The following is a 16,728-nucleotide window of genomic DNA, read 5'->3' on the forward strand; positions in this document are numbered from 1 at the left end:
GGGCGGCTTTGACGGCTCAGGACAGACGGGCAGCTCAGACGGTGCTTGGCAAACGGGCAGCGCAGGCGGCACTTGGCAGACGGACAGCTCAGACGGTGTTGGGCAGACGGGCAGTGCAGGCGACGCTGGGCAGACGGACAGCGCAGAGGGCGCTGGGCAGACGGCAGACTCTGGCCGGCTGAGTGCGTGGTGCCGGAACTGGTGGTACCGGGCTAAGGACACGCACCTCAAGGCTAGTGCGGGGAGCAGCAACAGGGCGCACAGGACTCTGGAGACGCACAGGAGGCTTGGTGCGGGGTGCCGGAACTGGTGGTACTGGGCTGGAGACACGCACCACAGGGCGAGTGCGTGGAGGAGGAACAGGGCTCTGGAGACACACTGGAAGCCTGGTGCGTGGTGTTGGCACTCGTGGTACTGGGCTGGGGCGGGGAGGTGGCGCCGGATATACCGTACCGTGCAGGCGTACTGGCTCCCTTGAGCACCGAGCCTGCCCAACCTTACCTGGTTGAATGCTCCCCGTAGCCCGACCAGTGCGGGGAGGTGGAATAACCCGCACTGGGCTGTGTTGGCGAACCGGGGACACCATGCGTAAGGCTGGTGCCATGTATGCCGGCCCGAGGAGACGCACTGGAGACCAGACGCGTTGAGCCGGCTTCATGGCACCTGGCTCAATGCCCAATCTAGCCCGGCCGATACGAGGAGCTGGAATGTACCGCACCGGGCTATGCACACGTACAGGAGAGACCGTGCGCTCTACCGCATAACACGGCGTCTGCCCGTACTCTTGCTTCCCACGGTAAGCACTGGGAGTTGGCGCAGGTCTCCTACCTGACTTCACCACACTCCCTTGTAGCCCCCCACCAAGAAATTTTTGGGTTTGACTCTCAGGCTTCCAGCCTTGCTTCCGTGCTGCCTCCTCATATCGCCTCGTCTCGGCTTTAACTGCCTCCAGCTCTTCACGAGGGAGGCGATATTCTCCCGGTTGTGCCTAAGGTCCCTTACCGTCCAGTATTTCTTCCCAAGTCCAAGAATCCTGTGTGCGCTGCTCCTGCTGCTGCTTATCACCCTGCTTGGTCCTGGTATGGTGGGTAATTCTGTCACGATCGTCTTTAGGTGAACGAGAGGACCAAGGCGCAGCGTGATATAGATACATCTTCTTTTATTTTGAGAAGATGAAACGAACACTAATACAAACTAAACAAAAACAACAAACGACCGTGAAGCTAACAAACGAAAGTGCAGACACAAGCTACTAACGTCAAACATAGACAATTACCCACAACCTACCTAATGCCTATGGCTTCCTTAAATATGGCTCCCAATCAGAGACAACGATAGACAGCTGTCTCTGCTTGAGAACCATTCCAGGCAACCATAGACTTACCTAAACACCTACACTGAACACAACCCCATGAACTCTACAAAAACTCCCTAGACAATACAACCACCCAAGACTAGACAAAAAACACACAAACATCCCCCATGTCACACCCTGACCTAAAATAATAAAGAAAACAAAGATAACTAAGGCCAGGGCGTGACACCACAGCAACTATAAAAACATTCCCAAACCAGAAACCGTGGATTGATGGCAGCATTCGCACAAAACTGAAAGTGCGAACCACTGCTTTTAACCAGGGCAAGGTGACCGGAAACATGACGGAATACAAACAGTGTAGCTATTCCCTCCGCAAGGCAATCAAACAAGCTAAGCGTCAGTATAGAGACAAAGTAGAGTTGCAATTCAACGGCTCAGACACAAGAGGTATGTGGCAGGGTCTACAGTCAATCACGGATTACAAAAAGAAAATCAGCCCTGTTGCGGACCAGGATGTCTTGCTCCCAGACAGACTAAATAACTTCTTTGCTCGCTTTGAGGACAATACAGTGCCACTGACACGGCCCGCTACCAAAACCTGCGGACTCTCCTTCACTGCAGCCGACGTGAGTAAAACATTTAAACGTGTTAACCCTCGCAAGGCTGCAGGCCCAGATGGCATCCCCAGCCGCGTCCTCAGAGCATGCGCAGACCAGCTGGCTGGTGTGTTTACGGACATATTCAATCAATCCTTATCCCAGTCTGCTGTTCCCACATGCTTCAAGAGGGCCACAATTGTTCCTGTTCCCAAGAAAGCTAAGGTAACTGAGCTAAACGACTACCGCCCCGTAGCACTCACTTCCGTCATCATGAAGTGCTTTGAGAGACTAGTCAAGGACCATATCACCTCCACCCTACCTGACACCCTAGACCCACTCCAATTTGCTTACCGCCCCAATAGGTCCACAGACGTCATTTAACCCTTTCATGCGTGAGTTCCAAATATCTCTAACGGTCGCCCCAGCGTGAGTTTTTTTATGCACGTGATATTAGAACGTTCTCTCCATTCCAGAATGTGTTTGTTATGTAACAGTACATTTCATCCGCGCTGCCCTCAAACAAAAGCACGCAGCCTGTTTTTATTTGTCAATTTTAACTTAGTTTTTTATTTTCTAATAACAGTTTGAAATGAGGTGTGTTCCGCCTCATTCATTCACATAAAAGTAGTCATTTTAGTCATACTTTTGTGGACCAATTAATTTTTTTGACATTTCTGACCCGGACAAAATTCCCCAAACACTTCTCAATTGTTTGTGCAGGACATTTACTCATCTGCCGTCCTGCATACACGTGTTCATATTATTCCACCTGTCGCCTGCATCGAAATCAAAGTTGTTTTCGTTACCAATAATACCTTTGGAAATGTGTGCGTTTCTATCAAAGTGCCTTATTACGTTATAATAGTTTCTGCATGTCGTGTTATGTCGTTTCTACTGTAGCATCATGTTTTTGTGTATATTCCTTATAACCGCGGACACGCGATGTAACGTTACTCATTTCATAACATTTATGGTGTTATACTCAATGCTTAGGTAGCTAGCTACATTCTCCTATTAGCTCTGGAAAACAATGCTAATTGCGTCAGGGAAGTATTAGCATGTGTTGTATTTTGAAGCTACCCTGGCCTTATGACTCCCAAGTGGCACAGCGTCTCAGTGCTAGAGGCGTCACTCCAGACACCCATCTTCAAATCAAGACTGCGTTTCTATCAAAGTAAGTGCCTAATTACGTTATTGTGTCGTGTTATACCGTTTCTACTATAGCTCACTGTGTGAATGGAGCATAATATATTTGTATATATTCCTTATAACCGCGGACACGCGAGGTAACGTTACTCACCTTTTATGGTGTTATATTCAATCGTGCTTATGTAGCTAGTTACATTATTCTATTAGTTCTGTAAAACAATGCTAAATGCGTCAGAAGTATTGGCATGTTGTATTTTGACGCTACCCTGGAAAAATTGAAAAATATCTTATACCACTTGGTCGTTTTCTGAGTGCATTCCACAAAGCTGTTTATCATATCCGCCTTATCCACTGCCCCCATTTTGAGGTAATAGTCAAGCACGCAGTCTGGTTTCATGTTTCTCTGTCTGGTTTGTTTCTCTCTCCCGTCAGGTGGTCCACCTTCCCTGTGGCCGACATGGTTGCTGTATGGACAGTGGAGAGGACATGGACGTCTCGTTTGTCATGCCACTTTACTGCCAGCTGTTAACATTTCTTATTTTGTATAACGGGTCATTTAGGATGGTAGTAGCGTTGATGAAATGCAGTCATAGCAGCAGAACTAGAAAGCAGTCTTTACTGTCACCAGGAATGTATACATTTCACTAATTGTGGTTGTTCCCCACTCCTGGCTCTCTCTTATCCTGTAGCTCCAAGGCATAGCGATTGGTCTCTACTATGTCTCCCACCAGCTCCTCTGTCAGAAACAACTTGAAGCACTCTGCCTCAGTTGGAAATGGCAAGGGGCGTTGCACTCCAGACTGGGACTCATCAAAGCAAACACCAGGGCCAGGAGGGGTGAAACAGCAGGGCCAGGAGGGGTGAAATGACTGGTGGCCTTCCAGCTACCACAGAACTCCTGTACTTCATCCACTGTTGGTATGCCTCCATCACCACCAGCATCTTCAAAGGGAACTGGGACTTTGTCAGTGGACAAGGGAAATTCAGATTCAGGGTTCTCAATGGCTACAAGGTTGGGGGGCAGCTCCTCACTGTCACTGTCAGAATCTGATTCCTGACTTTCATACTCAGACTCATTGTCAGAATTTTAAAAAATCTCCAGAATTTCCACATTTGTTTGTTGTCTCCTTTTGAAAGACATTGCTAATGCTTCAGCTCATCTCACTAGCTACATACATAAACAACACACTGAATGGTTTAGAGTGAGAGGGTACGTGGTTGACTGCCGGCACGCGCCACTTGTATCAATAAATCACTATCAGAAAATGTTTTGTGTGGCAATTATTTGTGTATTTACGGTTTTATTCACATGTTTTCAAATCTAGGTGACAAATCATGCATTCCGATTCTTGCACAGATTGTAATGGGCACATATTATGTGTGTAAAATACTTTTTTGAAGGTTGTACTGATTATGATGAGCTAAGCTAATTCCAGCTGTGTAGTCATGTTTGTTGACGTTCAATGCATTCTGGGTTCACGTAATCGTCTGTTTGACCAAAGATGTTATAACAAAATGAGGTGAGTAAGAGTTCACTCGTTTTTTGAGGACTTCCGGAAATGAATGGTGGGATGTGAACGACGGTAGACGACACACCCCTTCAACATGCATACTATAAACAGACCAAACTCATCTCGTCTTCTCTTATTATCTTCGGTTTCTGTGAGAAGAAAAAAAATGCATGGCTGCGCGCTGAAACTAACCGTCGGATTACTTTCGATTTCTAAAAAGTGCTTTACCTAATTATTTCGATCAATGGTGTGCTCACCCGTGATGTGATTAATTATACATAATAATTGCTATTAGCTAATTCATATTGTAGTTTATGTCAGCCGAGAGTTAGAAAATATGACTGCTTGTGTTGGGTCAATCTTTCCTCAGCGCTAGGACAAATGTAGCCTACATTTTTCCGGTTAGGATGATTGTGTTATGCTATATATTCTTCTGTGAATATCTGAACATTGAATCCAAAAATAAACTGCTCACATTCTGGACATAACTTTGTAAGGACTGTGTTTGTGTAAATAGTTTCTGAAAAAAGTGTGGCCAGCTCAAACGCTGATTGTTGCGTCATTCGAAACTGGCCGTTCTAAACGAGCGTTCTAAATGAGTGTTCTAATCACACGGGTGTGATCGTACGCTTCAGGGACCACTGTAGAACGATCACACCCGTGTGATGGTACGTGTGAAAGGGTTAACACCATAGTACCCTCCAAACTCGTTATCAAGCTCGAGACCCTGGGTCTCGACCCCGCCCTGTGCAACTGGGTACTGGACTTCCTGACAGGCCGCCCCCAGGTGGTGAGGGTAGGTAACATCTCCACCCCGCTGATCCTCAACACTGGGGTGCGTTCTGAGCCCTCTCCTGTACTCCCTGTTCACCCACGACTGCGTGGCCATGCACGCCTCCAACTCAATCATCAAGTTTGTGGACGACACTACAGTGGAAGGCTTGATTACCAGCAACGACGAGACGGCCTACAGGGAGGAGGTGAGGGCCCTCGGAGTGTGGTGTCAGGAAAATAACCTCACACTCAACGTCAACAAACCAAAGGAGATGATTGTGGACTTCAGGAAACAGCAGAGGGAGCACCCCCCTATCCACATCGACGGGACAGTAGTGGAGAGGGTAGTAAGTTTTAAGTTCCTCGGCGTACACATCACGGACAAACTGAATTGGTCCACCCACACAGACAGCGTTGTGAAGAAGGCGCAGCAGCGCCTCTTCAACCTCAGGAGGCTGAAGAAATTCGGCTTGTCACCAAAAGCACTGACAAACTTCTACAGATGCACAATCGAGAGCATCCTGTCGGGCTGTATCACCGCCTGGTACGGCAACTGCTCCGCCCACAACCGTAAGGCTCTCCAGAGGGTAGTGAGGTCTGCACAACGCATCACTGGGGGCAAACTACCTGCCCTCCAGGACACCTACACTACCCGATGTCACAGGAAGGCCATAAAGATCATGAAGGACAACAACCACCCGAGCCACTGCCTGTTCACCCCGCTATCATCCAGAAGGCGAGGTCAGTACAGGTGCATCAAAGCAGGGACCGAGAGACTGAAAAACAGCTTCTATCTCAAGGCCATCAGACTGTTAAACAGCCACGACTAACATTGAGTGGCTGCTGCCAACATACTGACTCAACTCCAGCTCACTTTAATAATGGAAATTGATAGGAATTGATAAAAAATGTATCACTAGCCACTTTAAACAATGCCACTTAATATAATGTATATGTATATACTTTACTCTATATCATCTACTGCATCTTGCCATCTTTATGGAATACATGTATCACTAGCCACTTTAAACTATGCCACTTTTATGTTTACATACCCTACATTACTCATCTCATATGTATATACTGTACTCGATACCATCTACTGCATCTTGCCTATGCCGTTCTGTACCATCACTTATTCATATATCTTTATGTACATATTCTTTATCCCTTTACACTTGTGTATAAGGTAGTAGTTGTGGATTTGTTAGGTTAGATTACTCATTGGCTATTACTGCATTGTCAGAACTAGAAGCACAAGCATTTCGCTACACTCGCATTAACATCTGCTAACCATGTGTATGTGACAAATAAAATTTGATTTGATTTGTTTGTTTCTTGGCCCAAGCAAGTCTCTTCTTATTGGTGTCGTTCAATAGTAGTTTCTTTGCAGCAATTCGCCCATGAAGGCCTGATTCATGCAGTCTCCCCTGAACAGTTGATGTTGAGATGTGTCTGTTACCTGAACTCTGTGAAGCATTTATTTGGGCTGCAATTTCTGAAGCTGGTAACTCTAATGAACTTATCCTCTGCAGCAGAGGTAACTCTGGGTCTTCCTTTCATGTGGTGGTCCTCGTGACAGTCAGATTCATCATAGCGCTTGATGGTTTTGCTACTGCAGTTGAACCAACTTTCAAAATTCTTGAAATGTTCTGCAACGACTGACCTTCATGTCTTAAAGTAATGGTGGACTTTTGCTTCTCTTTGCTTATTTGAGCTGTTCTTGACATAATATGGACTTGGTCTTTTACCAAATAGGGCTATCTTCTGTATACCACCCCTACCTTGTCACAACACAACGGATTGGCTCAAACGCATTAAGATGGAAAGAAATTAGACAAATTAACTTTTAACAAGGCACACATGTTACTTGAAATGCATTCCAGGTGACTACCTCATGAATCTGGTTGAGAGAATGCCAAAAGTGTGCAAAGCTGTCATCAAGGCAAAGGGTGGCTTCTTTGAAGAATCTCAAATATAAAATACAGTTTGATTTGTTTTACTTTTTTGGTTGCATTATTTCATAGTTTTGACGTCTTCACTATTATCGACAATGTAGAAAATAGTAAAAATAAAGAAAAACCCTTGAATGAGTAGTGTCCAAACTTTTTACTGGTACTGTATATACACGATATAAAGCAGTAGCGATTGGTGTCATTTAAAATTAGGGAGGATGATTTTTTTTCCATAAGCATTTCTATTACAGCATATTGGATGACTGACATTCATAGTCCATTCACCCAGTTCAATGTAACATCGATAGGTTTTGACTATTACATTATACTCAAATTTTCCCTATAACCATCATGAGGTTGCTACAACCTAGCCTATGAATGAAAGTTTACAGCGTAACGTAGGTGCTCTGAGGTCGAGATAAAAATTTCAGATGACACATGGACAGACATTGCCATATTCAATACCTCTTTGCACACTCTTGCCTGCATCTATCTTATATAGGGTGTAATCATTAGTTCAACAGTTGCAAACGAGTGTTTCTATTGGACAAAATCTGTTATGTTTATCCCTGTTTCATTCAGTTTGCTGCTGTTTAAGAAATGTTTTTCAACAGAATCGGTGGCATGAATACCCCTGATCAAAGGTAAACAGTTCACTTTCATAGCAGCCACGTTGTATTTGTTCTCGCATCTATGGCTCTCCTCTCACCTTTTCCCTTCGCTTGTGGACTTCAATGCATCAGCTGTATGTGACCAGGCGAAAAAACCTTTCCAAGCCAAACCACATCATAACCGCTATACTCAGCCTACATCCTTGTCACCATCTTAGCTAAAGTAACGTGATAGTCAACATAGGTAATGTAACTAACACCCTAGTAAACCTGCTACAATCATACAGTGCACAGTCAGTAAGCAGTTTAGCAGTTACACCAGCTTACCCTAACTTGGAAGAGTTCCAGTGTTGTGTTGGATAGACATAGCTAGCTAGCTAACATAGCATCCCTCTGCTTAAGCCGGGTGTTTGAGTATGTTAAACTCGCTGGCTGCAGTTGCTAGCTAAGTAAGTGACAGTGAAAGTGAAAATGACTAAATATGTTTCTCTCTCTTTCTTGCTTTTCCATTTTTGAATAAATTAATTTGTTCAAAACTGTTCACTATTGTCGTTCTCTCTCTTTGAGTTAACCACTCACCACATTTTATGCACTGCAGTGCTAGCTAGCTGTAGCTTGTTCTTTCAGTACTAGATTTATTCTCTGATTGTAACGTTTGTCGTCGGGAGAAGGAGAGGAGGACCAAAGTGCAGCGTGGTACGTATCCATAATTACTTTTAATCAAGATGAATACACGAACAAAAACAACAAAACGACCAACGAACAGTTCTGACAGGTGCAACAAACACAAACCAGAAAATAACCACCCACAAACACAAGTGGGAAAACAGGCTACCTAAGTATGGCTCTCAATCAGAGACAACGATAGACAGCTGCCTCTGATTGAGAACCATACCAGGCCAAACACATAGAAATAGAAAACCTAGACCTACAACATAGAATACCCACCCACATCACACCCTGACCAAACTAAAAATAGAAACATACAAAGCAATCTACGGTCAGGGTGTGACACTGATCCTTTGATTGGGTGGACAACATGTCAGTTCATGCTGCACGAGCTCTGATAGGTTGGAGGAAGTTGTCATAATCACTGTGTAAGTCTATGGAAGGGGTTGAGAGCCATGAGCCTCCTAGGTTTTGTATTGAAGTCAATGTACCCAGAGGAGGACGGAAGCTAGCTGTCCTCTGGCTACACCATGGTGCTACCCAACAGAGTGCTGTTGAAGCTACTGTAGACCTTCATTGCCAAACAGTGTGTTTTAATCGATTATTTGGTGACGTGAACATATTTAGCATAGTTTTATCTAAAAATTAAACTTTTAAATGTTTTACAATTTGTATTTTTATAAATTTCACTGAGTATGGTCCTCCCCTTCCTCTTCTTAGGAGCCTCCACTGCTGTTAAGTTACTGTATTAATGTTTTAAGAAAGGAGTGTATATATTTGGCCTGGCGAAGTAGTTTTTTACTTCGCTGGTCTCCGGAAGAAATTACGAGTCCTCACTGTCCGAGACCAAGTCAAGACCGAGTACAAATGTATCCAACACTGAGACAACACCGAGACACTCAATAGGTCGTCTTGAGACCGAGACTAGCACTACAACACTGGTGGCATATAAGGGAAGTAAAACGATGACTAAATGTTGGTGGCTCAAACCTCAGGTGACACAGAGCTGAAATGTCAGTATAGAAGTCTGGGCAAAGTCAGAGTAAATTTAGCTAATCTTAATTTTTTATGTCATTAAGTTATTTTTATGCCCATCACCTTTCAAGATGCCCACCTTTCCCACCCGATGTACTTACTGCATAATAACATTAGAAACACAATGTGATTTCTTAGCCTATTTCAAAATGACTTGATTGCAATTCAAATATTTCTCTATCATGTTGATTGCACGCAAATCGTATACAACCTACACAAGAAGTACAGGTGTGGAGCAGAAATGTAATCCAGGTCCAAATGAGCCTTAATAAAATGTCCACCACTTTCTCTAGTCTCCCGAGAGGTCTCCTGTGGACCAGACGAGAGCATCCTCTAATGAGCCCTAGCTGATTAACACAGAGCTTCTTTCTGAGTCCCAGCCTCCACATCGTTAACACCCACCTAGGCACATCAACAACTACTGAACAAACTAACTGTGAGCCCAGCTGAGGAAACAGCTGCTTTAACCAAAGCCAACTCGTCTGTTAACTGTCAATTAGCTTGTTTTTTACATTGTCAAACACAAGGAACGCTTGACAGAAAGTGTAAAGGCAGACAAACAAATACGATAGTTGAGTGCACAAATAGGTCGACAGAGGACGCCTCAAAGGTACTCTTTTACATTAGCCCTTGTTTACCAGTGAGATGTTAGTGAGTCCTCAGAGGATGTCAATAAATGTGTTAGAGCTGAAAATGCTCTATAGCACTTAATGAAGGGCTATCACAGCATAGAATGTAATTCAATTACTACGGTAATCAGCCTCACCACATTCACACTTGTCTGGTGTTATGCAGATGCATCTCAGTGAAGCTATGGACAATCCATAATCTTGTTGGACATGTTTTGTAGGTTTAACATTTCATGGCCTTCAATGTTTTCTTATTGGGTTGTTATGGGGTGTTAAAGGTCAAACCAAAGGTTCGATCTAGTACAATAGCTCTTCTCGACTTGAGCCATATAGGCTTCAAAAGATGTTGTTCAATTCATTTGAATGACCTCATACTGTATCTCAACTCAGCGTCCTTGTCATGAGTGACCATGCAGTTCCCCTAAAGCACTAGAGTAGTCAAGTATGATTCAGTCAGCTATCACACGGCCAAAACACAAACACACAACTGTTATCCAGAGAGGTGGACCAGAATGCGCCTCTCAGAGGCTGTGCCCTTGTGGCGAGACAGTGATAAGCCAGTCGTGCACAGTAAAGGATGCTAAATGGAACTGGTCCACTGGAATGTTTTCCTGCTCAGTTAAAGGAAAATACCACTCAAAAACTATATGTTGGTATTTGTTTCACTAGTCCACTGTTGATACATTCACAAAATGTTTTGTCAACAATCACGTCAGCAATGTCAACAATCACGTGTTCAAGATATAGAACTTTGAAAAAAATGTTGGGACTGTGTCAATAGCGGACTAATGAAACAAATACCAAAATATTGTTTTTGAGTGGAATTTTCTACTAACACGCTGCTAGCAAATATTTCAATGATAAATTAAAATTGCACAGCATTCAAAATAACCACAATTTCCAATGATGTATATGATTATTATTATTATATCTAACGGAGTGACAGTGTGTGAGAGTATGAGTTACGTGTGCATAACTTAAGTACATAAATCTCTTCGGTCTAGCCCTTCTTCTAATGCCATCGCCTGCAGGGAAACCCTGGTCTGTCTAATGCAGCTGCAGTCTGAGGGGTGTGTCTGGATTGTGTGTCCTGTCCTCTGCAGTGCTGACCTCTCTGTGCTCTGTCTGCATTCTACCACCCAGCAGGAGGCCTGCAGACAGAGGGGCATTAACATTCCCTGTGCGGAAACACAAGGCTCCCACATTGAGGCCCAAACACACGCCGCAAAGACTAAAGGTATACGTTTTTTTCCAGACGCTGGTGGAGGTGGGGTCACCCCCTGCCTGTGTTTGTGTATGAATGAGACTGAGTCTGGGCATCTGTTTGTTGTACCCAACCAGCCTCTATCACAAACACTGTCCAAAACATACACAGGTCCCCGCCCAACTGTCTCAGAGCTCTGTATTGCATTAGCTTAGCAAAGGAGACATGGAGAGAGGGAGAGACGAGACTGAAATGAGAAATAAGGGCAACACACAGACGCTACAGAACTGAGATATGAGATTAATTTCCAGAAGTGAAAGATGGCTGTAGCCAAGGTAACTTTGAGAGATGGAGAGAAGCTTTGATTCAAAGTGTTGGTGGATGGTAAGAAAATATCGTTTTTTCTTCCTACCCAGGAATAGTGTTGAACATGATTACGTCACGTTTTGATCATATCTTATTCAACCAGCTACCTCCATACACAGACATTGATAACACACACACAGGCATTGCAAACACACACACACACACATCCAATTAAACAGACTTTATTCACATCTTTGGTCAGGTAGCATTCTTTAAAAAATGCTATTCAAATCAGCCGTCTGGCTGGGCTCCACTGGGGAGAAGAAGAAAACAAAGGGTATGCTCGCTGTGTAGTCGTTTCCTCTCTGTTGGCAATCCTCTCACGTTGTACTGGTTGGTTCCAGTTAAAGGGGCAGTTTAAACAATAACAAAAGCTCACCCTGCTACTGTTTCAGTAAACCACTGAGGGATGGAGCTGGAGAAATGTCAGCGCTATGGCTGTAAGGACTGACTATATCCACAATATCAAATCATATCCCTGATATCAAAATGATAGTTTTATCCATGTTTTGAAGCTATACAGTGTTAATTTACAATGATATTGTTTAAAGACAGTGGAGTAAAACAAGCTATATTTTGGGTTCTGATGAGGTACGACAGTTGAACTAAGCTCATAAAGAATTTCTAAGTTATATTTTTCAAGATGAAATGGGTATATATCATTCATTTATGAGTCTAAAAATGGATATAGCAAAAGCAGATTTCCCCTTTTAAGGGCCAACCTGCCGTTTTTCACCTAGTAGATTGGTAATTGCACACTGTTTAATTCTGTATCTACAATTTTGTTGACCCGCCCTCCCCTCCCACTGCTCCTTGCCATTCTCTCTCCCTGCTGTCTCCTCCTTTTCTCCACCTCTCCTGCACCTGTGCCTTCCTGAATAATGATATTAGGTTCTCTCCAGCATTTGAACCTGATGCTCGGTAGGGAAAGGGAACAAATGCAAAATCTAGGAGAAGGATCTATGGTAGCCAGCTGGGTCCATCTCTGCCACAATGCACCCCAGTGCCTATGAACCCTGACTCTTGTTGCCCCATGTGATACCTGGGGAGAGTTGGCCTCTGTAATAGCCCTATTCCATCCCCACATGCTATCACTCTCTCCGCTCTCTCCACTTTCCCTCTCAGACTGACTGACAGGCATTTGTTGCCTTGTGAGACAGATGGTTTGAAGCAGATGTCTGTGGATAGAGGGAGAGAGGGAGGGATAGAGGAAGTGAGAATGAGTGAAAGGGGGAGAGAGAAGAGGGATTTAGAGAGAGGGAGCGAGGGAGAGAGGGAGAGAGGGAGATTAAATCCCCAGATCTAGAGCTCAATTTTTAAATCCTCTGATTTAAAAACAAGTTTGTTGTGGTGAGGGTGAGGCTGGTACTTTCACTGGGTGATGAGCTAGCAGGAATCCCAGCCTTTGTCTGTGAAAATGATGCCTGCATGGTATTTCTTTATGAAGGTACGATTGGTCTGGCCTTTACGATTTGACCTTATCTAGCGTTCGTAAAATGAACTTTTTGGCCCACCTGTAAATGTAGTTTTAACTGAAAATTCTCTAATTGGAAATGGGGCTATAGCCGGGCGTTGAGGTGAGGAATGGAGGCTCCTGATTGGCTGTAAGAGCAGACTAGACTGTGCTGTGTTATAGGCTCCTGAGTCACCACAGCTCTCATTAGCCACATTAGGAAAATATATTGCTCCACTGCTGCTTTCCCCCAAGCACCTCCGCAAATGGCATCAGAAATTATCTTCACATTTTATGCTTTTAGCCCAGCAAGACGGCACCGACAGATATGGCAGCTATGCATCTAGCTCCTAAGCAACTATGCAGTAGTTTGTTTCTTCCTGTGTTATTTCTTACATTATTAGACCAGAATTTTCTTTTGTTATTACATACAGCCGGAAATAACTTTTGGATATCAGAGAGGCGGTAATTGCATCCTTTGTTCGTACCCCCCAGGGCAATTTAACTTATTCCAGAGGCTGATCCAAAACACCGCCGGTGGAGAAGAGGTATGCGGAGTGGACTTTATGCCCGACTTAGGCGTGCACACCATCCAACACTTCCGAGTATATTACTCGCTAATGTTCAGTCTCTGGATAATAAAGTAGACGAGCTCAGGGAGAGGATCTCCTTCCAGAGAGACATCAGGGATTGTAACATGGCTCTCTCGGGATATACTGTCCCCGTCCATTCAGCCATCTGAGTTCTCAGTACATCGCACAGACAGGAATAAAGAACTCTCCGGGAAGAAGAAAGGTGGGGGTGTATGTTTCATGATTAACCGCTCATGGTGTGATTGTGGTAACATACAGAAACTCAAATCCTTTTGTTCACCCGATCTTGAATACCTCACAATCAAATGCCGACCGTATTCCCTCCCAAGAGAATTCTCTTCGGTTATAGTCACAGCCGTGTATATTCCCCCTCAAGCCGATACCACACCGGGCGAAAAGTACAACACTGGACTTTATGCAAACTGGAAACCACATATCCTGAGGCCGCATTTATTGTAGCTGGGGATTTTAAACAACCAGGTTTGAGGAAAACGCTACCGAAGTTCTACCAACACATTGACTGTAGTACTCTGGTAAAACATTGGACCACTGCTACTCAACATTTCAAAATGCCTACAAGGACCTCCCCCGCACTCTCTTTGGCAAATCTGCACACTGCCCTATCCCATCTGAACATGGAGGAATACCTATGTAAGAATGCTGTTCATTGACTATAGCTCAGCATTCAACACCATAGTACCCTCCAAGCTCATCATTAAGCTCAGGGCCCTGTATTTGAACCCCGCCCTGTGCAACAGGGTCCTGGACTTCCTGACGGGCCACCCCCAGGTGGTAAAGGTAGGAAATAACACTTCCACTTCACTGATCCTCAACACAGGGGCCCCACAAGGGTGCATGCTCAGCCCCCTCCTGTACTCCCTGTTCACCCATGACTGCGTGGCCAAGCACACCTCCCACTCAATCATCAAGTTTGCAGACAACACAATAGTAGCAGGCCTGATTACCAACAATGAAGAGACAGCCTACAGGGAGCAGGTGAGGGCCGTTGGAGAGTGGTGCCAGGAAAATAACCCTCTCACTCAATGTCAACAAAACAAAGGAGCTGATTGTGGACTTCAGGAAACAGCAGAGGGAGCACGCCCCTATCCACATCGACGGGACCGGAGTGGAGAAGGTGTAAAGTTCCAAGTTCCTCTGCGTATACATCACTGGCTATTTTAAATTGTCCACCCACACAGACAGGAGGCGGAAGAAATTTGTCTTGGCCCCTAAAACCCTCACAAACTTTTACTGATGCACAATTGAGAGCATCCTGTTGGACTGTATCGGCACCTGGTACGGCAACTGCACCGCCCACAATCGGAGGGCTCTCCAGAGGGTGGTGAAGTCTGCCCAATGCATCACCAGTGACAAACTACCTGCCCTCCAGGACACCTACAGCACCTGATGTCACAGGAAGGCCAAAAATGTAATCAAGGACATCAACTACCCGAGCCACGGCCTGTTCACCCCGCTATCATCCAGAAGGCAAGGTCAATATAGGTGCATCAAAGCTGGGACCGAGAGACTGAAAAACAGCTTCTATATCAAGGCAATCAGATAGTTAAATAGCCGTCACTAGCTGCTTCCCTGCACCTTAGAGGCGGCTGCCCTATATACATAGACTTGGAATCACTGGCCACTTTAATAATGGAGCACTAGTTACTTTAATCATGTTTAAATAAGGTTTACATTCTGCTTTACTCATCTCATATGTATATACTGTATTCTATTCTACTGTATTTTAGTCAATGCCACTCCGACATTGCTCAATCTAATATTTATATATTTCTTAATCCCATTCTTTCACTTTTAGATTTTTGTGAATCGTTTTTAGATACTACTGCACTGTTAGATACTACTGCACTGTTGGAGCTAGGAATACAAGGATTTCACTACACAAGCAATAACATATGTGTATGTGACCAATACAATTTTAATTTATTTTTAAATTACCATCTATTCTTACTGGTGGTCTAGATCCAGCATCCACCCAGATGAGTGTGAATCTGGGTTTGAGTGGAAAGGGTAACATGGAGAGACAGGACTCTTTGCTTCCCCAAAAAGCAGATTTTGCCCTCCCTTTTAGTGGTTTGGGGTTAATTAAATCGGCAAGCCATTTGCACACCAACTACTGACTCCATTGAGTGCTGAGTCATTGTGAGGCCCAGAGAGTCACTCTACCTCCTGAACAATGGCCACCCTTACCCAGCCAACAGGATGCTAATGCCAACACATGGGCTGTGTCCCAAATGGCACCCCTATTCCCCATATAGTGCAATACTTTTGACCAGAGCATTATGGGCCCTGGTCAAAATAATGCACTATATAGGGCATACTGTACAGTAAGGTAACATTTGGGACTCAACCAGGAAGTAGGATTCTGTGGAGCTAGCGGTGTTAGCATAGCTGTATCTGTCAACTGACAGACAGAGAGGGGGTGTTTGACAGGCGACGTCAGGTCAGGGCAGCAAATAAATGTTTGAATGTGAGAGAGAGCACACGTAAAGAGCAAAGACAGACAGGCAGACAGGATGACACCACCAGGGTAATGGACCTGCCAGAGGCTCTCCTCTGTTCTTCTCTCACAACATGCCACATACACACACAGGCACGGCCAGACAGACAGACACACATACACATGGACAGACATGCATGAAAGAACACATGCACAAACACACACACACAGGCGCACAAACACACCTAGGCACATACACATTATTAACGATTCGTAACGAGCTGCAGTCATTTGAAAACAGATACCTAAGAGAGCGTGAGAGAGAGAGAAGAGTGAAAAAAGATAGCTAGAGAGAAGGAGACGGAAGCTGAGGTGAGGACTGAGTCGACTGGAACTCTGGAGGT

The 16,728-nt window shown here is 44.6% G+C and overlaps 1 long non-coding RNA gene across 1 annotated transcript; it reads left to right on the top strand.

Moving 5' to 3' along the window:
- The first annotated feature begins 2,566 nt into the window (after positions 1-2,566).
- LOC139552246 (uncharacterized) lies at positions 2,567-4,334 on the top strand. Its single transcript, XR_011670401.1, has 2 exons — positions 2,567-3,091; positions 3,499-4,334. It is a non-coding gene; the product is annotated as an uncharacterized lncRNA (long non-coding RNA).
- Positions 4,335-16,728: the final 12,394 nt, after the last annotated feature.

This window comes from Salvelinus alpinus, chromosome 24, assembly GCF_045679555.1.
Source record: "Salvelinus alpinus chromosome 24, SLU_Salpinus.1, whole genome shotgun sequence".
Classification (NCBI taxonomy): Eukaryota; Metazoa; Chordata; class Actinopteri; order Salmoniformes; family Salmonidae; genus Salvelinus; species Salvelinus alpinus.